The following is a 26,898-nucleotide window of genomic DNA, read 5'->3' as shown; positions in this document are numbered from 1 at the left end:
TCACAGCTCAATAAAATATGTCAATTCAGGAGATGTTTCGGTGTTAAAACACCATCGTCAGCTTCAGGTATGTATGTAGAGTTGATCAGTAGTTATCATCGTCAGAAGATAAACATCTGACGATGTTCACTACTGATCAACTCTTTGAGGTACAGTGTTTGTAATACAATACTATTACATTTTATGGAAAAGGATAGGTATATTGACGCAATCAAACGATTTGATCAGGTTAGCAAAGCAACCGAAAACCGACTCACCGCCTTCCATCACGTCAATATACCCATTCAACAAATCTATTAATTGCTAGTTTAGTGGATTTCCTTCTCCTGAATTGAATCAAATAGTTTTATTTGAAGATAAAGAACAAGGATAATATTAATAAACAAGCAAAGTATTTTAAACAAATTTATATATTGCCCAGTTATACAGTTTTGCTTAACCAAAAACTAACTAAAGTAAATCATATACAGTAGACTCCTTAGTTCGGCTTTGGTTGGATCAGCCGCCAGATGGTATGGCCAATCTCGGGGGTATGAGTCACATCTTCACAGGCGAATTACCTTCGTCAGGATTCAACTTAAATGTTTAGTCCTGCCATAAAAGTAAACAATTCTTGTTAGTATAGTTGACGGATGCTGCTATTATGGTAAAGGGTTGTGTTAAACAGCGTGTTCTGGTATGCAATTTTGTATTTGTATGTTATTTACTGTACAGTATTAGATTGTTTTCAAGGGTGAACGTTGTGAGTAAGCAAAGGTGATCTAAGTAAATGTGAGTTTTGTATGCAGGTTTACTTATCTTTTAAGATGAGTGAAAAATATATGTTTGTGACAATGGAAAAAAGATTGGACATTTTAGAGCGTCTTAGCGTGGAAACAAAAAGATGATTAAAGAAAGAGATGTCAAAAGCTTATAAAATAATGATATATGTAGATTTTTAAGTGTTAATAATTAGTTTGTAGGGTTAATTTAACCATTGATAATACATTTGGTTAGTCCAGCCATTCTGTAGTACATAATTTACATAATTTCTACAGTAGTAAAATCTACAGAAAACCAACTACTACAGATCAGACGATTCATTCTTTATCACCTACTTAACCATAAAACACAGCTTACTCTCCATCCCAATGAGCGCAACTGATTACAACGACGAAGTAAATACTTCAAAACATAGAGTAGTCGACAATGGTTCTCTGATTGACAGACTGATAAATAAACAATGCAATAGAAACAATAACAAGCCACAAGATAAAAGTAAAAGATACGTCAGTGCTAACTACAGTCCTGTCTACTATCGTCAAAGAAAGACACCTACCCAGAACTAATAAAATGGACAAAACCGGAATTTATAAACTAAAATGTGACGATTATCCCAATTTTTACATCAGTCAGACTTCAAGAACTTTTTCTTCCAGGTTCAGCAAGGAACATATACCAAAGAAAAATTTCAAATCAGTGTACACAAACCACTTAATTTTTTCCAACCATAATTACACAGATATTGTCAATAATTATCTTTTGAATCAAACATCATTTACAACACCACTATTCAAATACACAATAAACAGACAACAAAGGAAGGAGATAAGGATAACATGGGAGTAGGGGTAGGGGTCAAGCTAACGACATGTGACAGGACAGTCGCGGCTCACCCTCAGCCGGAGCCGTATCACGTGTTGTTAACGTCTGGTCGACCAGTGCTAAATGTTTTGTGTTTCCGTGTGTTATGTGATTTGATACCTATTTATTATTAAACTTTTGACAAACTCCACTCTGAGGAATATCTAATGAAGACTACTTGACATTCTTCTGACCTGATTAGGTGCTCCATTCAAAGCATGAAACAGCTGTAATCTTAACAAACTACAAAGGATCGTTTCAACAGTAACAAGGTAATTTAAACCACACTGTAGTGGGCCAGTCGGCTAAAGTAATAAGTGTATACACAAGAGCAATTTTAATTTACATACAATATTTCTTAGAGCACAATTATTAATAATCAGTTAGTTAGTATTCATACATATGAAGTCAGAGAGAAAAACACAAACACACACACAAGGAGAGAGAGACTAAAAAAATACCATGACCTGGTAGAGAATCATCATCGGGCAGGGCCGGATTTCCCAATAGGCCCGGGCCTATGGGCGCAAGCTCACAGAGGGCGCACGGCCGAGAGGAAAAATATTTTTTTAATCTAAAAATAAAATTAATAGCCATAGCTTAACATATTTTGCGAGTTGATAAAAAAGAACTCTTGCCAATAAAGCATTACAATTATATATCTGTTACAACATTACGCATCAATTTCGTTACAACATTGGTAACGAACATTGGTTATACAGGAGTAGGCTGTAGGGATGTTGTCAAGCGCCCGAGCGGTACGGGTCGTATTGCCACTGTAATCTTTGCACTGCCACTATGCTGACTCGGCGCTACTGATCGGAGTGATTAGGGGCGCATGCGTACTAGACACCATTACCACCCTCACCTCATAATCTTTTGATCAGTTTATCTGCAGGGTTAAGTTAAAATATATAATACGTTTTGTTGAATATCTATTAAAAATACGATAAGTTTATCTTTAAAATTCAATAACGAAAAAATATTTATCTGAGTTTGCAACAGGTTTTAGAAAAATTAAATCCCCTCCAAAGAAACCATTAATGGTGTCATTTTCTGCTTTTGGCTTAGACCTAAAGATAATTATGGTCGGCGGGACTATTGCTTTGTTTTGCTTTGCAAATATAACCTGGATGCAGTACTACCATAGATTAACCATAAACTCAAGTCGACTTTTTATCATATTGTTAATTCTAAATATAGTTTTTAATGTGTAGTTCATATGTGTTGGTGACACTGGAAGTTACTTTTCACGTAATTTTGTTTCTATTATTTTTTGGATAGTTCTTTGTTGTGTGTTTTAATTTCTTGTAATATAACCTGGGGACGACCTATTGTTTATGATTACATCATTTTATTTTTGACAAACAAGCATTAAATAGCTTAAATAAAAATAATTGTTTTCAGCTAATCCCTAAGGATCACAAATCTACTAAAGGAGTATGTTTAATCTATGGTATCACGTACTGTTATGGAGTTCATGTTTTGGGGCCTGAAATCGGAATCAATGGATATGCTTTTTTGCAGAAATGCTCTGTGGGTTGGATTGTTTTGTTTCAGTCCCACAAGCGTGAGCATTTGCCAAAAGCATAAAATTGACAAAAGTGTTGTTGTGTTGTGTAATACGGCATTTTGTTAAGGCTAACCAAGACAATTCTTCAAAAAACTTGCAATTATAAAATTCCGACGAGGAGTGGTGTTCAAGCAATTAACATAGGCCTAGATGCATGATATAGTTTTTAATAAAGGTTTGTAGGAAAGAAACTGTGACCAGACTAGGGGGCGGAAAAATTATTTGGGCCTAGGGGCGCGAAAATGCTGAATCCGGCCCTGTCATCGGGTCAGTGGAGAAGTGTAGATGACCGAACTTAATTAACCTTATGCGAGTGGGGATATGGGAGACATAAGACCTTGTGGTGGACAACGTGCATCTGTCATATCTGCCACTGATACTACGTCACAAGAATAATTATAGATCAGGTTCAAAATGGCAATTCTGAATTAGGGAAACGTAGGAGTTATTATGTCAGATGGACTCAACCTCATATGGAGTGTTTACAGATTCCTAAAATCCATAACAATGTTGATTATTATGTAACAGTATAAATTTGTAACATTAGGAGTTGGGGCAACCAAGATTTGTAAAGAATTCACTTTGAGAGCATTGCAAGGAGTAGATATATTTAAATACAATATTTAAATATATGAGTGAAATAAGCAGGGTTTCTTTATTTTTTCTTTACAAATAAATGATATCATCGCGTGATTTCTTGGTACTGTTTGTGTCTGTGCGATTCACTGAAATTGTTTAGATTATAAGAAATTCTATTATTGTTGTTATTGTTGTTGTGTATTGTGCTGTGATTAATTGTCAATCGTTTTTCGTCACCGTGAAATATTTGTTTTGTTAAAGTGAGATATGTTATTGTAAATTGAATTATTTTCCTAGCGAAAAAATGCACCGACAATTTGGGCCTGGGTATAATACAACTGCGAATGACCGACGTGACCGTATGTCAAGGAGAAATTTAGGGGAATTAATCGATTTAAATGCAACGATCAACCATAACAATGAAATAGTTCCACCAAATGACAATGGAGCTAATTTAGGTAGACAAAATTCCGATTGTCGTTTACCGATCGTAAACGATGACGAACCGTCGCCAATTAGACAAAATTCCAATAGTTGTTTAATGGATTTAAACAACCACGAATTGACTGAAATGCTATCAAGTACGTCGAATACAAATCAAAACAACAGTCATGCCAATAGCTCATCGTATGTGGATATTCAACCTTCGAACGAGCGTGTGAGAGAGATAGAGATATTGACTGCACAACAACGCGCGTCGTTTCCTGTAGCGACTGGTTCACTGTCTACTGTTGCCCCGGCCAGTGCCACTGTACACCGACACACCCTCCCTGACCATCCACATATGCCACGCGTTCGCACTCCCACACAACCTGACACTCACACATACACCCACCATGACACACACGTACACGCTCACACATACAATGTCAGTCAACCACTTTCCAAAACTGATCAAATTGTGGTAATCGAATTAATTAATAAATTAAATACAGTCGACGGCACAGATGAACTTGAATTAATTTCATTCCTCAAAAATATCAAGCCAATATTTGATATTTCTCCGAATTGTCACACAGAGATCATTAAACTCATCATCCCTAAGGTCAAAGGTCAAATGTTCCAATTATTTTTAGAAGCAGTATCAAGTAACGTACGTTGGAATATCTTACATGACGAGATATTACACAGATTTATTCCGTCAATTAGGCGACGAGAGATTGCATCGTTTGAGTTAGATCGACCACAACAACCGAATGAAACTTTTTCAGAATACGTCGATCATATCATATCCATCGCATTTGCTTTAAAATCATCAATGTCAGAAGGCGAAGTAATTGAGATTGCGTTGACAAAATGTAATCCAACTGTCCGAAGTCATTTTTCGTTTGGACAAATGCCGCAAAGCCTGTTCGAGCTGAAATCATTCGTCAATCGAATCACTAGTTCAATGCGAGCCCAAGAGAGGTATTTTGGTGATGCAAATCGACGGCCATTGATTAATTCGTCGTCTAGGGTTGTAAATCAAACTCGACATAATCCGACTACGTCGTCAAACGATCTACGAAATAGACCCAGGGAAAGGATCGTAAAATGTTATCGTTGTCAAGGAGAAGGCCATATCGCTAGGAATTGTAGGGTGCTTTAAACTAGGTTCCGACGTTGTCAAGGTCAAATGATGTCGCACAATAACATCGACGCCCATTTTAAGCATTTATTAGAGTAGCTCTGCGAATATTAGAGGTCGCATGTCACCGGTGTAGGGCGAATAATATCTTTATCTTTTTCATAGCTTGGTATTTAGCATTAGGTGAAAATTTGTGCATACATCGAAATGATCGTAAAAGTCAAAGAATTCGCCGAAATGCAGTTGAGGAGTGTTTTATTTAGGTTTAAGTCGATTCAGTTGTGATTACCGAAATCAGTTGATGCGTTCGTGATGGGATTCGGCCTGCATCGAAATGATAGTAAATGTCGAGTTCCTAATCGATTCGTAAGCTGTTGTGATGGTTTTCATCAATTGAATCAATACGCCAGCTTGATAATAAAGAATTGATATGCTCCGCATTCGGAAAAAACCGTGTTGTGAAAATTCCAATCGGTCAGACAAGAAGCTGCGAAATAATGTTTTTAATGTTCGTTCATGTGCAAAACCGTCGGAATCAATGTTTGGAGTGTCAAAATGTAAATGTGTGTAATTAAATGTTTTGTGTCGACCATGTTTTGTTAATGTTTTAGAAGTAACAACATGACGTTTCTCAATTGAATGAAGTTACCATTTAGACTAAGATGAGAAAATATTTGAATTACAAATGAGAACGCAAAACAAGTTTTAATTAAGGGCAGCAATTAGAAATAAGTTGTGAGTGAACAAACAGTGAGATGAATCGACGAGTGTTGTATCTGGTGATGCAATCGAGGAGGCCGAGGTTGGACAACACTGTTATCGCTGGTGCTACTGATAGCATTGTTGAGCGCCCGCCCAGCCCTCCCCGCTGACCTACTAGAGCCACTGCACCTGTGCACTCACCACAACAATGGACTACTACGAGCCCAGCTGTTCTCCGCTTCTGACATCACGCTCTGCTGATTATCACATGGTGGCACATCAAAGTGTCTGTTTTGTGCGTGAAACACCGTTGCGTGGTGTCAAGGTGTGGTGAATACTGGCCCTTTGTCACAAGAGTCCACTTAAAAAAAAAAAAAAAAAATTGTTGTTACCATTATTTAAATTGTTGTTGCCTTATTGTTGATTGTAAATTGTAATTGTGTTTATGTGTATTGTCGTGGTCCACTGGCTAGACCAAAAATGCTCCGAGGTAGTACGATAGGTTGGACTGTCCTAGGCCGATCACGGATCATTTTTTTCTGCTAGGGGGCATTTTGTACCGATTTTGTTGAAAAAGGCAACAAATCAATACAAGTTAACGCGAAGAACAGTCAGCTGTTTTGAACAATAGATCAGTATAGACCAGAATGCACCACGCACTAAAAGAGTAGAGGGGATAGGTCTAGTCGGATGGTCATTTGCTTCCACCAGCCCCAGTTCGTTTCCTAGCTCCTGTGTAACTAGTTCAGTAAAGCCTTTTGTCCGTGCAAATTAAATTCATCTCGCGGCGTTTGGTCGGATAAATTTTCATTTCCTCGAAATCGTTTAACCTATATCCCTAAGGGATATATTTGCAACGCGGTTGGAAATTAGAATCAGTTTTGAAATTCAAAAAGTGTCAAAAGTTTGTTTTAACCGGCCAACGAAGTCCGCCATTTGAAAATTCACGTTCGTCAGGCAAGTTCAAATTGATCGCGTTTTTGAATAGAATACCGGCTAGTTACAATTCCCCATCCCTATCCTTCAAGTAGTGTTTGTGTTTAGTGTGGACGTCCGAATTTGTAAGTAATTTGTGTTATTTATTTGTTAAATTTAGAATTCAGTGAGTCGCACATTGTAATTTTCCTGTCATATTTTGTTATTTCATGTCAAATGATCACATGGTTTCCAGGTTCGAATTCAAGTCACTGATTTTTGTATCCATTTATAGTGTAATAATCTGTAATATTTTCTAAGCTGTGATAATCAAATAGTATTAAGAACAAATAGACGAAAATGTTTTTTTAGGGAAATTCAGAGTTAATTAATAAGATTTTCATAGTGTTGGAATTTTTACACAGAGTCATTATCAATTTTCATTGTTGAGTAAATGGTACAGTTCTTTTAAAGAGTGTCACAGTCAGTATCTTTTGGGGGAAATAAATTAATGTCAGAGGAGGGAGCAGGTAGCTGGTTCGATTGATGCGGAAGTGTTGTCGGAGGTTGTGTCAGTTTGAACATAGATGAACCGCCAAAGTACCAAATTAGCTATAAAATAATAAAGCAACATTCTAATAAACATTACTACGATTGAATACAATATTGTTTAATCAGTTGGACTGCGAGACGACCTTCGTTTTTTAATCGTTGGCCAACGAAAAGGATTTGCTTGGTACTGGTCATCTCAAAATTAAATTAAATACCACTCTTCCGTTAACACTTTCGTGATCGGTGTGAAACCGCACCGTACCTCCCCTTTGATAAATTCATTCAATCGTTTCAATAATTTCCAACTGATTGTGTAACTCAAGGTCATTTTGATTATATAAAACACAAACAGCAACTGTAAATTGAAAAGTGTAATTATCAAATTCTGTGCAATAAATTCAAATTGTTACTCATTTTATAGTTCTCAATAACCTTGGTAAATCATTATTAGTAGTATTATTCAAACATTGAAATAAAGGTAATTCAGTAAATCATAGGCCACTACAAAAGATTCACCTTTTAAGTGCAACACTAAATAATAGTGTAGTAGTGAGCAAATTAAATTCAGTGTAGATTAAGATTGGTTATTATTTTGAAATCAAAGGTATTACAGTCTGGAAGAACTTCAAACAGTACCAAGAACGTCCCCTAAGGACCTTTGGGGAGTATTCTTATTTTACAGGGCCCACACAAATATTTCTTTAACATCAAGCTTCCACTGCCAAGCTCTGTTTTGTATTTTTACTTCCAAGTTCTTCCAACCCAGGGGCAACCAAGATTTGTAAAGAATTCACTTTGAGAGCATTGCAAGGAGTAGATATATTTAAATACAATATTTAAATATATGAGTGAAATAAGCAGGGTTTCTTTATTTTTTCTTTACAGAGTACTATATGTGTGGTCCATGCTGTCTATTAGCCACAACCTGCTGATGCTAATACAACACTTAAATGCGGCTACAACTTTTAGACCTGGAATAAATTATTATGCGTCTTAAAAAGTATAGAATCCAGAAGTAGCACAATAGGCCTACCTGTCTTGATGTTGATGCAACAGAGGTTTCGGGTTGCATTGGTTTTGCAGAAATTATGGCACTAAAAGTATTATCATCAGTTTGGTGGTGGGTTAGGAGGGGAGAGTTCTTCTATTACTTCAACGTCGCTGGCCGAATCAGACTCTCCACCAACATCTTCAAGCCCCGATCTTATCCAGTTGACGTAGCTCTAAAAATCCAGACAGAAAATTTTACCATTAATAGATTCTAAGAAACCCACTGGAACTTCTATTAACTGTCACTATAACAGAATAGGTGGATTGTAGACATTCACAGATAAATGGGTAGTGATTGTCTAAGTTAACAATAAGGTTACTGTAATACAACCAATGAAACTCCAGCCAAACTAATGTTTGGTAGAGTATTGCAAACTACATTAGATTGCAACGTCCTTCTGTTAGTAAAACGGTTTTGTCAAACCAACACAAACAAGTTGTAAACAAAGGGGGCAGTCAAACTAGAGAACTGTCAATAGGACAGCCTGTTTTAGTCCATGATTACAGGGGAAGAAATAAATGGACACAAGGTGTAGTGATTAAAGTGTTAAGTCCTGTATCTTATTTAGTAAAATTAGACTCAGGTATTGTATGGAAGCGCCATATTGACCAGCTGGTAGGGTTAAACACTAAGGTAAATTTGAATGATCAACAGAATGATATTGCTAGAGAGGTAGTGTTGCCTCCAGCTGAACACATGTTTGACCAGGATGTGGGTAACAATGCTCAGTCAGATGGTCGGGCTTCACCCATGAGACTGGAAATGCCGAGTACACCTCGTACTCCAGGACGTAGTAAACGTAGTAGTATGCGCTCTTCGCTTACTCCACCGGAAGTGACCTTTACATCACCTGTACGATCAGCTGATCGACCCAAACAAACATTGCCATTGAGGCGTTCTGCCAGAGAAATAAAACCTACTGAAAGGTTGAATTTGTAAATATTTATTTCTGTGTTTTGTTCCAATTTTATCAAGGTTGCTTGTTTTAATGTTTATTGTTTTGTCTTATTTGATTGAATCATAAAATATTGTTTTATAAAAAAGTGTTTTTGTTTTAGGTTATTCAATGATTATTCAATTGGTTTGATGTGTTAATAAAATTGGCGTATTTTAAGAAAAAATAATTTTAAACTTAAAGGGGAGGAAATGTAGTGTATACAATAATGCACCATAATGTTGCCATTTTTACGATATTTAGATTTGTGTTATAAAGAGTTGGCAATATATTTTGCATTGGTGTCCTGACTGCGATCAGGCGACTGTGACGTCATATCGTATGATTTCAATAAAGCTCCCGGATTGGCTACAACCCATCACGCCACTTTTCCCTCCACGTTTAACCACCGATCCAAAAGTTTCCTTGCTCTCCAGTCCTCAAGATTCCAGCAAACCGTAAACATGTAGTTGGCCGGGTTTTATTTAATTCCCCAAATGGTGTTTTTATTTCAATCATTGCACCCCAAACGTTCCAAGACCTGGAATAAAATTATTATGCGTCTTAAAAAGCATAGAATCCAGATGTAGCACAATAGGCCTACCTGTTTTGATGTTGATGCAACAGAGGTTTGGGGTTGCATTGGTTTTGCAGAAATTATGGCACTAAAAGTATTATCATCAGTGTTTGGTGGTGGGTTAGGAGAAGAGAGTTCTTCTATTACTTCAACGTCACTGCCCGAATCAGACTCTCCACCAACATCTTCTAGCCCCGATCTTATTCGGTTGACGTAGCTCTAAAAATCCAGACAGAAAATTTAACCAATAATAGATTCTAAGAAACCCAGTGGAACCTCTATTAACTGTCACTATAACAGAATAGGTGGATTGTAGAAATCCACTGATAAATGGGTAGCGATTGTCTAAGTTAACAAGGTTACTGTATTAGTTAGTACAGTTTTATTTTGAAAAAAAAGCATTATGATTTATAGTTTACACTCCTAAAAGATACAACTCATTTTTAAGCTTGAGAGTTGATTAAGCAAATATAATAAACTACCTCTTCTAAGGCTTTGTATAATATACATTTATACTAAAGCTTTACATGATGGTTAATGATAGAAAATTTAAAAACGTTCCTTTTTCATGTCCCTGGCCTTTTACTTCGTAGATACTAGATTTGTAGTTTATTAATATGTGTTGTGTTTTAATATTTTTTGGGACGGGGGCAACATGTTACACACATTTATTTGGTTTTAAATAGGTTCTAGGAATTTTTTTCGTATTTTTAAAGTCTCGAAATTCACGACCATGACGTGTCCCTAGGGTACATTTTCCAACTTTCACGCTGTTTTTAGACTAATTATTCATGCCGAAATATATAAAGCCATATTTTTATGTCATCAATGGTTATTAAACTTACAAAAAGGAGCATATTATAATTTTATTGTCATTGCAAATTGCAAACTGACTACCATGACAAAATAAGTCTGTCCCTCGATTTGGCGTCACGACCATTTGGGAAAAAATTTCAACTTTGGAGCACGACAGTGGCAAGCCTGGCGTCGATGGAGTTAGTTGGTTTTAGAGACTAGTTCGGGGTGTACGTCAGGATTGTAGTGCCGGTCGTTTCGAGTTGAAAGGAGGAATTACAAGATTAATAAAAGAAAGGTTGTGTTTTTTGTAATTTTGGTGTGTCCATGACCGTACGAAGTCATTCGATGAAGTAGGCATGGTGTTAATTTTTGTTTATAAGATATTTCAATTGCTAGATTAACCTAGAAGTCCACTTTGTATCCTCGAACATGAGGTGCAGGGCAACCGCCAGAACAGAGCCAAATAACACGTAATTTCACGACCAAAGTTTCACGACCATCGCAGGTTTTTTCACGACCAATCCAGCCTTATGGATTATAGTGTGTTTGGTCGTGACAATAACTTTAATATAATTGTAATTTGAACAGTTTAGTTCAATTGAAACACATATTTTTATTATAACTAACAGTATAGTTGAAGGATTGTTTAGTAAGAATTAGATTTTTTTAGAAAATTCACGACCGTACCGCTTGTCCCTGACCATCACGTTTATGATTTCTATCATAAAAATTTCAAAAATTAAAATATCGTCATATTTCAATGTTTTATACACAAAAGAAGCACACCTCTATACAAACATAACGATTGTTCGGGTCTCAGGTAAGTTTTTTCGGAGTTATACAAACTTAAAAAGATTTTATCGGCTTTTTTTCAATTTTTTGAGTTTTTTATTTTTTTCTAGAAAGACCAAATATACCAAAAGCTCAGTGACCTTTTTAATGTATAATGGTCATAAAAGTAAATTAGTTTATAGCAAAACATAGTTATAAAAATAATATTAACTATTTTTAATATTCATTTAAACGTCTGTTATGGTCGTGACAGGATTTTGTGTTTTTCCACTAAAGATGTTCTTTAAAAAAAAACTACCAAATATATTGCGTTACCATGGACATTTTATGAAACTTCAAATGTTAATGAAATAAAAAAATAATAAAAGTTTTGAAAAAAGGGGGAAAAAAATTTGCAAAGTGCTTTTCTTGAAAATGTACGTTTTTAAATTTTCACTCTAATATATATGTAAAATGTTAGAATGGTGATCAATTTGATCAGTCATCATCATAGAGACTGGGTAAATTTAAAGGTGAACCTTTGATTTTTTTTACTGTTAGGAATTGTCTCCTTCAATATAAAAATGTATTTGGCAAGAATGTACTAACTCTAAAATGATAAGTAGAATTATGTTTAGGCCTATGCTACTTGCCTTGACTGCTCTACTGTTACCGAGCTGCTCGATTTTCTTGAGATTGTCATCAAAATTGCCAGCTGGGTAAAGTCGTTGGGTCCATATTTCCATACCTTTCATTAGGTTGTCATAGTCTTGCTTGGCTCTGCTGGCCCTTCCACTCAGTTTTATTTTTGACATAGACATATATGTATTCATATCAGCCAGACCACGTGGACCCATAAGTCTAAGAAAATTCAATAGTTTGCGATATTTTAAAAATTGATTACCTGATGAACTACTGGTCTGCTGGGCCCTGTTTCATAAAAATACTAGTCTTACTAGTCCCGTATTTACCTGTCCTACTAACTAGTGTTTCATACAAGTTTTTCTACCACTAGTAAATACTAGTGTATTTTACTAGTCGTGTGATCAACTTTACAAGTGAACTCTCAACACTTATTTATAACCTCAATTACAGCTTTTCTGACGCTTCATAAAGGATTTAAATTTTTTTGTAATTGATACTAAAAATAAATAGCTAGAAAGGCATTGTATTCTTTTGATTAATATAGACATATAAGTAAAATAATAACATATTATTTATCGAACCGCAATAATTTATGTCCATCAATGAGCCCTCTGCCGGGGTCGCCGTAAAAACGGTCATTGTTAGTAGCCGGTTGAAGTTGTGGCGCTCAATAGATTGGTGGAAGTAAATCTGTTGATGCCGCATTCGCTGTGATTTTCATAGTTTATTTTTTATTTTTACCGTACCTATAAAATTAAGCTCACCATGAGCAAAGAAAAGAAGGGTCAAGTTTTGAATCTAATTAAATCGTCTAAGAACAATTTGTTTTGAACTTTTTCAAGTACCCTGGCAAAACAGCAAGGTGGATGAAAAGAAGAAGTTTTTTTTAATGTGTTTGGCCCTCGGACCGCTGAAGGACGACAGCAAAAACTATTCGTATATTCGAGACACTTTCTGGCCCAACATTAAAAAGACTACTTTGGTAAGTACCAAGTTTATTGTTTTAGGTGTTCGTCCTATGTCCTAACTCAGGCTAGGCTCAACAGAGCCAAATTATACTTGCAAAAAGAACTTAATAATTCATTTTTACAAAGATGTGAGTAATTAAAAATATTACTCTTTTAAAAAATACCACCCTACTACAAATAGTACAGGTGTAGAGAGAGAGGTTGGTAGAAAATGGCAAGTATTTACCAGTGTAATTTACAAGAGTAAAAATTTTATGAAATACACTTGCTGTCTCTACTAGTAAAAACCACTAGTAATACTAGTCCCTACACTCCTGTAGTCGGGCTCGTCCTGCCTGTTGTGTACGACTGACATTTTGTGAGGCATATCCTCGCAGTGGCGTTGCTTGGTTAAATTCCAGGGGGGGGAGAAGCTTCAAATTTCCCAACTGCCTAACATAGATTTCCCAACTATTTTTTTTTAGAAATCAATTTCTGTACCGGTACTATTTTTAAAAATCTACAAATTATTATACTACACTGCAGTAACATTCAATTCAGTAGTTATAAACTCGCATTAACAAAACATAGCTAGTTTTACATCCTATACAAAATTACTCAATTTCTAAAACTTCTACCAATTCATAATGAAATTTTATGACTTCAAAAAGCTTGAACAAGTAATGTTTCGAATCCAAAAAACTTTAAAAACCATTGTGGTAGCAGACGTAGCAGTGTAAAATTTTAGTGATATAAAATAAGCCTCAGAGTACAAATTAGTGGGTATAGAAAATATATTTTATTACAAAATAATGAAATGAAAATACTTTTAGAAGTTAAGATCAACATTTTAACTTTCATAAAACTTACAGCTAGGGTAGGCCTAAACAAGTTTGTAATGATGAAATATTAATATCAGTGTTGTGAATAATATTACTCTAGCCTAGAAAGGAATAAACCTAAAGTAAGACTCGTATTAAATAAAAACGTTCAACTTGGTTGATAATAAACTTATACATACAATAAAAATGTTAACCTTCATCTTCATCAAACTAGAACTTAGACAAAAATCAAACTTAGAGTGAAAGTCAAACATCAAATTTTAGGTTATGTTTTGTCCACGTAGATCTGTTTCAGAGTGATTAGTTGATTCATTTTTGTAAATCCTTAATTAGGAGTGATAAATAACTTGTGTAGATTTTTAAAATATATTCAGAGAATAAATATTCCATTTAGTTTATTAAAAAATAAGAGTTTTAAAGGTAATACCGATACACAAAACCTATGTTTAATGTTATTTTAATCTGCTTATTAGCAAGTACTCCGGTCAGTTAGCCTGCTCCAAATACCACGAAAAAGGTATAAAATATATTTCATGTGACTGACGTGAAAAATATTTTTGAATTTCTTGTAAACACTAACAAACAACATAGGCTAATTGAACAGAAGAGCTACATTGCTTGCACTTTCAAAATTCAAACTTGCAGACGAATCATTCAGAATAATCAACACAGGACAGGATCAAGGTACCCAACATGCGTCCAATAAGGAACAAAATTTCTCGTAAACGAAATTCCAACAAGCTTTACCGCTAATTGATTATTGATTTCTTAAAATAAGGCGTGTTTAGCCATGGTTTAGCCTTGTTTAATCAAAGTTAAATTAAATCAAAGAAGCGTCAAGTTTATTTGTCCAAGTCAAAGAAATTTTTCCCTTTGATGGATTTTTGCAAATATTTAAATTTTGTTTAGTTTAAAAATATATTTTTCTTGTATCCGACTTCCCAACTGTCCCAACTCATGGCAAGGAAATTCCCAACTTTTCTCTTTCCCAGATTCTAGGGGGGGGAGGCTCCCCCCCCTTCCCCCCCCAAGGCGACGCCCCTGTATCCTCGGCTCTGGAAGTAGCCTCATCCTGGGAGGTGAAAAACGGGGCAAGTAGCCCCCAAAGGGGAGGTAACTGCTCGGTGTCGGAATCGGCATTTCAAGTAGGTCATAGTTATGGACGACTGGGCAAGCCAGCCTCTTTGGGTTTACCCAAAGTGAGAGTCCCCAGTGACATTCCCTCATCCAGGTTGTGGGGGGTGTTCAGCTCTGCAAGAGGTGGAAGTGCGCCACCAATCTATCACCTGCCTGTAGCTATGATCATTTGGGCTTCGGCCCGCTTGTTGATGTGCGACTGGCATTCAGTGTGGCAAATCCTCGACTTTGGAAGTAGCCTTCCTGGAGGTGAAATCGGGCGAGTACCCATTAGCTCACAGGGACACTCTAGGGGAACGTAACTTTCCGCAGTGTGAGGGTAACGGCTGGGCGCACTCCATCAGCCAATCCCTGTCTCTGAGACCGGAAGGTATGGTTATCTAGAGTGTGGGGGGTTCTCCCTGGAACCTCAATTGAGCAAAGGGTGTCGCCACCTTTGGTGGATAGGTTCATCCGGGTGGGACCCACTTCTATTCCTGCCTCCTTTTGGGAAACCCTGATGGCCTGGCAGTGATGTTGGGCTTGATGGACAAACGAAGCAGATCGGGTGCTGGGTTCAAGCCAGCTGGGGGTGTTCAGGGATCTATCGCCTCGGTCACCTCTGGTTTCCCAGCAACTGGGTAAGGCCTCGATCGGGTAGTGGTGTAAATAGGTGGTTGGGGGTTCCCCCATCAGCTTGCTGGTGGTCCCCTTCTTCCTGGCTTTGATGGCGGGTTCTGCCTGTCAGGGATTGGATAGGTCCCGAGTGTTGCTTGCACTAAATGCGTCAGGGCATTCCACTATGGTCCTTCTGGGTTTCGTACCTGGGGGAACCCAGGTGGAGTGACGCTTAAACAAGTAGCCGGTATCCCTGGGTAACCCTCTCTCCGAAGGGTTGCTTCGGCAGCCGGTGAGCCTGATGACCTTAAGTCATCCTCCCATGGTGTGCCAAAGGTCGGTGCACATGCTTCGGCCTACATCATGGGGCCCGGGTATGTTTAATTATAGGTACCGGGTTTGCAGTCAGGGAGCTTCTGGCTCTTATGACAAAACGAAATGGAAATGGAAATGGGGAGTCTCTACACTAGTAACTAGTATTTTATACTAGAAAGTTTTTTTAAACGTAGGGCTGGTATACTGGTCTGGATGATTGTTAAATGACACGAAAGCATTGTTACAGTATAAGTCGCATAGGAAAGCTTGTGATAGCTGCAGTTATAAGATGCAGATATATTTCAATACAGTTTTACGCTTGGTATATCTGAAGCTATGATTCATCTGACCAAAAGCTGTTTCTAAGACTAAGAATTCACCCAAACACTATTTACTTATACTAAAAAATTAACGACAAACATTTCTGTCATTTAAAATTTTTGTAGAATATTAATTTATTTCTTATTTGGTCAGTTTTTAAATATGCTAAAACAAATGCTATTTGTTTTGGTATAAAAGCTTAGACATATCCATTAAATAAATAGAGAAGTTTGGCATCACGACAGCAGTTGAAGGTTATTCATTCCAAACGGTAATAACCAATACGGTGAATAATAATTAGTAATATGGCACAAGTGTACAAGATGGCTACGATTTGTGGACTCAGAGGTTGTTGAGTTTGGGGGTTGTCAAAAATTATCCTATAATTTTAAGTGCGGTTCTCTGTCAGCCGTTGACTGTCGAGTTACTCAGACTGGCGAGTTTGTGAAGTTTTAGTGAAGGCCTTAATTTATTTCCATCAAAATAAAGTAATAAAAAAAAACGTACAAAATTCACTGAAACAAATAGTATTTAAACTTTCAAAATGCACAGTTATACAAATGTACTCGGTCACAAAAGTGCTATACAGTTCTACAATAGGTAGGCTATATTCACCACACTTCCTCCTTAGTATTTTTTTTTCTTTTTCTTTTTTTTTCCTAAGGACGCTAGGCACGAGCCTGGGATTGTTTTTCACATTACTTCAGGCTAGACCTAGGGGTTGCGGCATTATCACTTAGATAAAAATCCATTGGTGACTTGGCGGGGATCGAACCCGGGACCTCAGGGACTGAAGTCCCGCGTTCTAACCACTACGCCAGCTCGCTCCCCACACTTCCTCCTTAGTATGTAAGCATCACATTTAACATTCTTTTATGTAAATATAGAATTTATTTGGTGATAAACTCTTTTAGTGCTTATCTTACATGTTGAACTTTACTTTCTTTTTTGCTTACGAAAATTTGAACAACTATAGAAATTTAATTTAAATATAAATCTAGTACTTATATAAATGTTTATTTTTATACATTCAAATTTGAATGTACATTGCAAGTATATTTCCCAAGTGTTATTGAAAAATTATTTAAGGATAGTAGCTACTGTCGCTAGCTAGCCTCAGAGTATCTACCCACTTCAAACCACTTTTTCAGAATGCCTATAAGAAATTACAAATAAAATTAAAAACCGTGTTTCAATTTTAAGAGCTTTACACTTTGTGGATTAAAAAAAAAAACTACACCAGTGTTTGGGGCACAGCAAACAATAATAGCCAGATTTTAAATAACTTCATTTTAGCTTTTTAGAGGGTCACAAAGAACACTATAGATGTCAAAAATACATTAATCAGAACAGAAGACAAACAGAAAACAATGTTGTTCATTATAATACCTATGTTGTGACTAAGAGACAATTTTTCTATGTTTGGTTTAAAGTAGGGTGATCTTCTAGTGAAAGAGGTCATAACCCAGGTAACAAAAAAAGCTTGAGAAAGGTTTGTCACAAACCTTTTTTGTCAAACCTTTAAACTTGCTACAAGTGTATAACGGCAAGCTTGTACACTTGGGGCAAGCTTGTAGCAAACCTCCTAGTTCCCATCAGACAAGCTTGCCACAGGCCTTCTGATTAAACTTGTCACAGGCCTTCTATACAAACTTGTCAAAGGCCTTCTGATTAAACTTGCCACATGCCTTCTGGTTAAACTAGCCACACACCTTATGTTTAAACTTGACACAAACCTTCTGTTCAAACTTGTCACAGGCCTTCTGTTTAAACTTATCACAGGCCTTTTATTAGAACTTAGAAACTGTAACAGATCTATTTTGTTCCATAAAACAAATTAATAAATCATTGAAAATATAGCTCAGATAAAAATGAAGCACATTATGTTTATGTTTCATAGTAATGTATGTAAAATAAATTAAATTTTGTTTGGCCAACAAAACTTTTTACTTTGCCAGATAGAGAATGATAGGTTTTAAAAATAGACTTGGGACTGTAGGCTAATTAGAGATAAATGTGTTGGATCCTGTTTGAAAATATAAGTAACTAATTACTAACTAAAAGCCAAAATAAAGCACTGAGCAATAAATAAATATGTTTTATGACAACTGTTCATTTCATGGTAGAATACAATCATTTTAAGAAATGTAGGCTATGGGTTTCAAAAAGGTATTTTACTTAAAAATTATTTTTGTCAAATGCCTACAAACTAACCGTAAGATAGCTTTGTAAGGTAAAGTAGGGCAATATCAGACTTGTTATCAGAAGTCTAATGTGCCCTAAATACAGCTTTCAGAACTAAATCAGTAGTTTAATTTTTACTCAAAGCAAATTTAATATAAATGCCTCTAATAGAAAAACTTGAATGTTATTAGAGGAAATGCTAAACAGAGCTAACTCCTCGGTTGAATTTAAATTGACTCCATATAATAGACCTAACACAGTACTGTATTAGTTACATAGCTTTACTAAGCTGTAATGACAAAAAATGAAACAAATTTATTCCTATACCTACAGTTGATTTCAAACTAATTGAGAAATTATCTTAATCAGAGAAGTTTTGACAATGGAAATCAAACAAAGTAAAAGTGCACTTAACATTTTATATTCTGAAAATATTTACACAGGTTTAAATTACAATTCGTACAGTATTCAGTCATCAGAACACTCTTCAGCAGCGGGTGTTGCTTGCTGTCTGTTAGACCTGAAAAACAGAAATTAAAAATATTTTGTTGTCTCAATAAAATTGATGTTTTGTAGTATTTTTTTAAGTTGCCATACATGTATTCCCTCAATAAATTATGTGACTTTGCCAAATTTATGGATTATAATTTCCTTTAGATCTGAAAATATTTATTATTCCTATGATGAGATAAATGTTTCAAATATTGCTTTGTGTGTGAGCCAATTATTTGCAAAACAACTATGGGCATGGTGTTCCAAATTTAATATATCTTTACTTAGGTTTCCAAATAAATTTAATTTTGGTCGGACTGAAATGAGAAAATAGAGGCTTTTTACAGTTTATAAAGTCTATATCACTATACCTTTTTCCATGACACTTGAAAAACTTCATACCGGTACTATAGGTTTAAACCTTTATTAGATGTTATAGCTTTCAGGGGTTAGCTTCAAAACATTTTAAAAGTACCTATGTTTGACTTTTTAAAGGAGTTCAAGTAAAAATTCAATAAATTTTAAACGTTTTAGAAATATATTTGAACATTGTAAAAAGTACAAACGCTAAAACAAAACAATAAATTGGACAACTGACTCACAACAGAAAACAATAAATAATTAACCAATCAGCTGATGATATTAAAATATAGAAAAAAATAGAATATCATTAATTTATACTAGATCTAGTATCATTAACTAATAAAACAGATGACTGGGAAATTTGAGACAGGAATGGGTGATGTTAATATTAGAGACGGTCTAAGACTAATGAATACTACCATTTTAGGCCCGGTTCACACAAGCGACTTATCTAGCTGACTAGGCTGTGACTAGGTAAGCCCGACTGGGTAGAGGACTACAGGATTAAATGGAACCGTTCACACAAGCGTAGGGCGACGACTAGCGAGCCGCGTTCGAGCTTGGTGTCCCAAACTATTGTCGGGCCCCGCTTCCAAGTCACTCATGGCAGCAACCCAGTCGCCCGCTCTAGCGGCTTAGCAGTATGGCCCCTATGGGAGCGTTCACACGAGCGATCGGTCGTCACGCTGCAGCTCGCATTCTTCCCTTTGTTCTCATTGTCGCCAGTGATGGATCCGAGTAACATTGATATCGATATTTGTATTGAATCAATGAAGCAACAACCGTTTCTTTGGAACAATTATCTTTATAGGCCTATTATTAGTATTACAAGTCCAAATATAGGAATAAACTAAATATAAATTTGTAACCGATTAATAGGTTTATAATATAATTTTATATTGACCCTATACACTCTAAACAATGATGTTTTTTCAACCAAACTTTATAATAGTTTAAATGATAGTTTGTTGGGTGATTCCAATGCAAATTTAGTTTTGAAATGATTCGATAATTGTTTAAAACATCGTTATTGTCCAAAACATCAATGTAAAAAAAAAAATTCACTTACCATTGACGCAAAAACATCAAATATTTCCAGAAATATGTCAACGTATCGAAAATATTGATGTATTGAAAACATCGATGTATTAAAAACATCGTTTATCGATGCGCATTCATTTACAACACACCTACGACCTAGTCCGTTGACATGTCGCTCGTGTGAACCGGTGTATCCTTTGGTCCGCTACCCATTCGGGCTTACCTAGTTACAGCCTAGTTAGCTAGATAAGTTGCTCGTGTGAACCGGGCCTAAGAAGCGAAATGCTCAGTCATGGAGAATAGTCAGCTTGGAATTTTGCCACCGAAATGAGCTTTGCGCGGCCGCACTTCTCTATCTTACTCGGTAAACTGACTTGGCCGCGCGTTCAAGATAGTCTACGATGCCGATTTCGCAAGAAATGAGACATTAAAGGTAAAAAACAATTGTTGCATACAATACCACTCTACATATAGGCTACATGTGGTTTTTTTTTCACACTCAGTGGGGTCTTAACTCAATATATAACTGAAATTCAAATCTAATTGACTAGACTAGTGCTGAAATAAACTTTCCATGCACAAACCTGAGGCCCATGTGGACAGGCAAATGTGAGGTAAAAAGGTTAAATAAACCCTGAATTTAACTGGTTCTATTAATGTTTTATAGGTATGGCTAATGTTTTTAATAGAGTTAGAATAATCTAAATGGCATTTTTACTAAGTACAATATCCAAACTAACAGAAGAACTTTGTACAGTTTCCAATGGCAACCTAAATACAGGGTGTCAATAGAACTCTTGGGGTTTTCAAATACATATCTTAACAGATTGGAAATATGAAGTTAATTCCTTAATAACAGTTCAACTCATTGTACCAACCAATTGTAAATTTTTGGTCAGCATTTGTTGGCAACACTGTGGCACATAAAATTTGAAAAAATCTAGAGCTGCAATGCCTTACGGAAAATGTTGCTATGGTGACGGGTGCTAGTAAATGAGGAGTTTTTTTATAAACGCCCTTTACTCATAATAATTTCTTATCACAAAGAAATAAGTACGGTACCGTAAATTGAAATAGGAAAAAATACCTCTTCATCAATCTGGGTGTGGCTTGCTGCAGCCACTTCTTGATTGAGTTCCTTCTTCATATTCTCAGCCGATGTTTCTCAATGTTTTCTCCTGACAGCATCTATAAATCAGAAAAAGGTGCACTAAACATACAAAATGAGTAAAGTACCAGAGCAAAAATACACCTGAAGCAGCAAACCTGCAGACTATCAATTCGTCTTAAACTGGATTTATGCTTAAAGATTTCCATAAAGCATATTTTGAATAAAGTTAGATCTAACTAGTAACATAGACAAAAAGAATTAAATATAGACTGTCAGCCGTGCAGTGGTTACCATAGGTTCTGGCACACAATGATGGGAGCGCCATGTAGTTACGTAGTGCGTAGGCCGTAACTGCATAGCGCTCCCAGCGGTGTTCGCCAGAACCTATGGTAACTGCAGCACAGCTGACGGTCTTTTTATATTTAATTCTTTTTGTCTATGCTAGTACTTAGGTTTTCTACTATGGGGAATGCAAAAATATGTTTTTTTGAGCAAATGTTAATATTAAGGTGAAATAGACTAAATAAAGTTGCTAAATTTGATCAACATAATATATCTACAAACTGTATACAAAAGCTCGCTCCGGCACATAGCCTATTTTTATAATATATGTAGCCCTACCTAATGTCAAGATTTTCCACAAATGGAGAAAGGCGATAATGATGTTCCGTTACTGTAGGGGGTATTCAGGATTTTTATGTGACCGCGGGAGACAATAATCTTTAGGCCTACATAACTTGATCTAAAGCAAAGTGACGTTTAAGCGTTTCGATGCTAGAAAATTTTTTGGAATGTTCCGAAAAAAATTATAGGCTAAGTAAGAATTACAGGAGAACCTTGATAAAAAGGCTCTCAAGGGGATTATAAAATAAGACTTGTTATCAAGGTTGTCTTATTATCGAGGTTTGCAATAACATGTGATTAGGGGTAAAATAAATTCTAGGGGATTTAAAAATGAGACTTGTTATCAAGGGTGACTTGTTATCGAGGGTCTTGTTACTTGTTATCAAGGTTCCACTGTATTTACTTATTTCGTCCGAAAAGTGCTAAGCTTGCCACGAGGGCAAAGTCTATTGTGCGAGAAAAGAATACGCATCATTTTGATAATAAGTAACTTAGGCCTAAGTTAACTTTTATCCTTACTCATCCAAAAACTTATTGCAGACGGCTCTATGTGAAACTGTAAGTACCCAGGGAGGGTAGGCCTATGTTTAGCCTAGTCCTTTTGATTGACTTAGTAGAGTCTATCAAGGCTAGCAGCCTACAGTCGAGGTGCTAATTAACACATGAGTTAGGTTAGCTAAGTAGCTTAAGTTATTATGGGACCCTAACATAACAAATGAACATGAACATTCCCAATAGCAAATTACTAGGTGTTTTGACACTTTGTGACAGAATAAAATGTGCTGCAGTTAAAAAAAAAAAATAAAGTAGGCCTAAAATTTATATCAGCCCTCAGGTTTATTGGGCTACCAATAATGAATCATTATTAAAACATTTCCTGGAAAAGTTTTTAACAAACACTAAATTGACTGCCAATTTTTCAAGTGATCAAGTGAAAACAGATTTTAAAAAAGTTAAGAAGGTATAAGATGTGATAAATGTACATCTGATGTACATAAATCATAAATCAAATAGCCTAGGGCAGGCCTTTTAGCTAGGTACCGGTAAGACTTTTGTGAGTTATGTCTAGACTAGGCCCAGGCTCTAAATCAAACGGTTGATGCTTAAATCATTATATTAATAACTTATAAACTTAAGTTAAGTTGGCTGCTTTAACTTATTTAAAATTACTGATTAACTTACTGCTAAATCTAGGTTATTCTACTCACCTGAAAATCGCAGTAGGTTTCAAAGTTATCACCGAGGAAAACTACTAATTAACCAAAAGCACTTATAAATTTACTTAGGGCTGTATACAAACTTTATAAACTTAAAAATTTAAACTTAACGCGAAATATAAACTCAAAACTTAAGGAAAAATAAACACTTAACCGAAAACAAGAAAGAACAAGCGCAGACGCCAGACGGCCAAACAAACACAAATAAAATGGCGGTTGTTTTGTTGTTGTGTAGTAGACTGACTAGCGCCGCTAGCGCTGCGATGGATGAAAATTACAACTACGTTGCTTGTCGTGATACACCTTCCACGAATTGGCCCCAAGCTGTTCCCCGTAAGCCTTCTTCACAAGCGTGCCACAAGTCTGGCACAAGTTGATATAAAAAGGCCTTTCCAGACAAGCCTTTGACAAGGCTTGCCGTAAGCTTACGTGTTACCTGGGAAGTAAACAGTTAAAATTTTCAGTCATCTTTTACTCAACACTTGCCAAATTCAAAGCTAATTGTCTAGAAATGTCTCTTTGGCTGCACTTTACTTTAGGTCCTACACTCATTCGAATGAAAATATCAATTATTCGATTGTTTCATTCAATATATCGTTTAGTTATTTAGGTTAGGTTAACCTTACCTAACTAACCAAACGATATATCGAATGAAACAATCGATTAATTGATATACCTATTAATTGATATATCGATCGATATTTTCATTCAAATGAGTGTAGGAACTTAAGTAAAGTGCAGCCGTCTCTTTAATAATTGTTTAGAGCTGATTTATAACTCCTATGGCAATTTTAAGTTTATAAGTTTTGTATATCTTGAGAAGTTGCAACCTTTATAGAGATTTAATGGGTAAGTAGATAACAGAGTATACAACTTATAAATGTAGCCCATACAAGTTATATTCGTTTTAGTCTGCAGTTTGTGCTTACCTCTCAGCATTCAATACAGGTCGATTTCTCTTTTTCTTCCTTGTTGTTTTTGGTTTTTCATTTTGTTTTGTCTTATTAGCATTCTCATCTCTACTCCCTTCGTCTAGTGACAAAATTAACAATTAAACATTAATATTTTTCATTAGGGAGGTGTCCAACCCCTGGTATTGTATCTAAAGTTGACTTCAATTAGGAAGCATCATTAATTGATTGAACATTAATTGAAAGAAAGTCATCTAGTTTTGAATGCAAGGTGCATTGTGGTGAAATGTTGTAAACCTAAGTTTATTCGAACAAGTTTGTGACCTAGCATGATGGGACTATAGGAACGGGGGTTTATGGGAGATTTAAAGGGTAAACATTTGTTTTTCCCCTTTTCAACCCTACAAACATAATTTTTTTCAATTTCTTTCCAAACCGCATTGTAGACCATAAAAAAGGGAAAAAAGTATATTGAAACATAAATTAAAAATTATCATGGAGAACAAATGTTGTTATTCTTATGGAGAACAAATAGGCTATAGGTTTATTTTATTAAATATGCTTGTTTATGGCTATATTTCAATCAAATTTGGCAATTATGTTTAATTCATACTAAAGCTATCAACATTTTAATAAAAACAAAGCCACATTACCTTCTCTGTAGCAGCAAACCTAAGTAGGTACTCATAAAATAAATCAGACAATTTTAAGGACGAGCAATGTAGGAGGCAAAAAAAAAAAAATAATATGAAAAACACTTATAAGTAAAATACTTTTACATTAGGTTTTAAAAGTCTAAAAATCATTAAGGAATGGCAAGTCATTAGGGGTGATGTTATTTTGATTTGGGTTAACTGTATGAGTATTGATAAACTTACCTAATTATTTATCATTGTTAAATTAACTTATTTATTATTTTTCATAATTGCTAAAACTTAGATCTGTAGAATAACCAATCTGTTTCTTGTTGTAAAGTGGCTACATGTCGTTGGGAAATAAATAAGTTGAATAAAGAATAAAAAAAACATAATATTGTAAGTTTTAAACAAATGAACTGAGAGATTTTTGTTGGTTTAAATACATCTAGGGGAAACCCCCTAGAAGAGGTGCAGTAATGCAAGTTACCTGCGCAGAAAACCTTAATGGGGTCAGATCACAGCTACATATTCGTAGATGGGAGAATGATTCAGACTGTTTCCATTGTAAAAAATAATGCACTTTAGTCTTTACAGAAATCGAGAAATCCCTAGTAGAAATGTTTTTGAGACTTTATAAAATACAATAATGATTACCGGTACTGATTTACTTTGACCAAAATATTTAGGTGTATGGCTCTGGGGAGAGGAAATTTTTGGGCAGGGTTTTTGTCCTAATTCTTGTATTTCCCCTACCTTTTGAGAATACTAGGTTTGGACTGTCTTACTCCAAAAGTAGAGGAAATACAAGGATTAGGGGAAAATCCCTGCCAACAATTCCCACTCCCCAGAGCCATACACCAACCACAAAATATTTTAGATCAATGAGTTGTACCACAGAAAACATACTACTATAACCCAGAATGCCAACCTCATGGTAAAAAGCATTAAGCGTTTTGAGAGAGCTTTGACTGTCAATTCATAGGCAGCGCCACCAGCATTTCTATGCTGAGTGCATGGCAACGCTGGTGGCGCTGCCTACGGATTGACAGGCAAAGCTCTCTCAAAACGCTTAAATGCTTTTTACCATGCGGTTGGCATTCTGGGTTATAGTAGTATGTTTTCTGTGGTTGTACATACTCTGTGAGGTAGGCTACTCCAATCTGAGGTGTGGATTTCACAGGCCCCTAGGCCTATTCATAGTTAAACTTAAGCTCAAGAAAACTCAAAAATGATTCACTTAGATTTTAATTTGAACTCCTGTAAAATCTAGACAAATACACAGTGAGTATTTGTGGGCATGAATGACATGAATGTGGGATCACCGTGTACTAGGCTTAAGTTATGTTTGTGCTGCCTTCAAGCTTTTGGGTTATGGTTATGGCCCAGTGATCCCTGTTGAAGGGTTTTTTAATTGATCCTTAAAGTATTGTCAACCACAATTTATCTCACAGAAACTAATTAGAGTGAAATGAGCATTAAAAATCGGTTACCTGTATGTAGTACAAGATCAACAAGGAAACAAGCATTTCGAACAAGGCCTAGGCTTATAACAGATTTAGCCTACGATATGCCTACAGAACAGTCACAAGATACAAATTAACATAGGCTACCTATTTATCATAAAATAGCTTGCCATATTATTGAGTATAACTGTTCTGTAAAGCTTGACATTCCTCCAAAATCCATCCAATAGAAGTAACTACTGTAAATAAGCCTAAGCTACTTCCAACTTACCTTTAGCGATTTCTTCATCACACATGATTCAAAAATCAAAAGATATAACTTTATCAGGATGAAATTAAGTAAGTAGGCCTACGACCTCAGAGGGATGAGAAATGTTATCGGGTGATAGGTACAGGATGGTGAATATT

The 26,898-nt window shown here is 35.8% G+C and overlaps 2 long non-coding RNA genes across 2 annotated transcripts; both read right to left on the bottom strand.

Moving 5' to 3' along the window:
* Positions 1-392: 392 nt before the first annotated feature.
* Positions 393-26,898, bottom strand: LOC128999124 (uncharacterized). The gene is made up of 4 exons (XR_008491236.1): positions 26,762-26,898; positions 24,408-24,510; positions 8,545-8,734; positions 393-591 (listed from the first exon to the last, which is right to left on the bottom strand). It is a non-coding gene; the product is annotated as an uncharacterized LOC128999124 (long non-coding RNA).
* LOC128999123 (uncharacterized) lies at positions 19,036-23,820 on the bottom strand. Its single transcript, XR_008491235.1, has 3 exons — positions 23,470-23,820; positions 21,614-21,714; positions 19,036-19,150 (listed from the first exon to the last, which is right to left on the bottom strand). It is a non-coding gene; the product is annotated as an uncharacterized LOC128999123 (long non-coding RNA).

The sequence above is a fragment of the Macrosteles quadrilineatus genome, unplaced genomic scaffold (genome assembly GCF_028750875.1).
Source record: "Macrosteles quadrilineatus isolate MER2022 unplaced genomic scaffold, UCM_ALF_1.0 Scaffold_7__1_contigs__length_78375512, whole genome shotgun sequence".
Classification (NCBI taxonomy): domain Eukaryota; kingdom Metazoa; phylum Arthropoda; class Insecta; order Hemiptera; family Cicadellidae; genus Macrosteles; species Macrosteles quadrilineatus.
The sequence above is the reverse complement of the archived record's forward strand: the minus strand, read 5'-3'. Positions and strand labels throughout refer to the sequence as shown.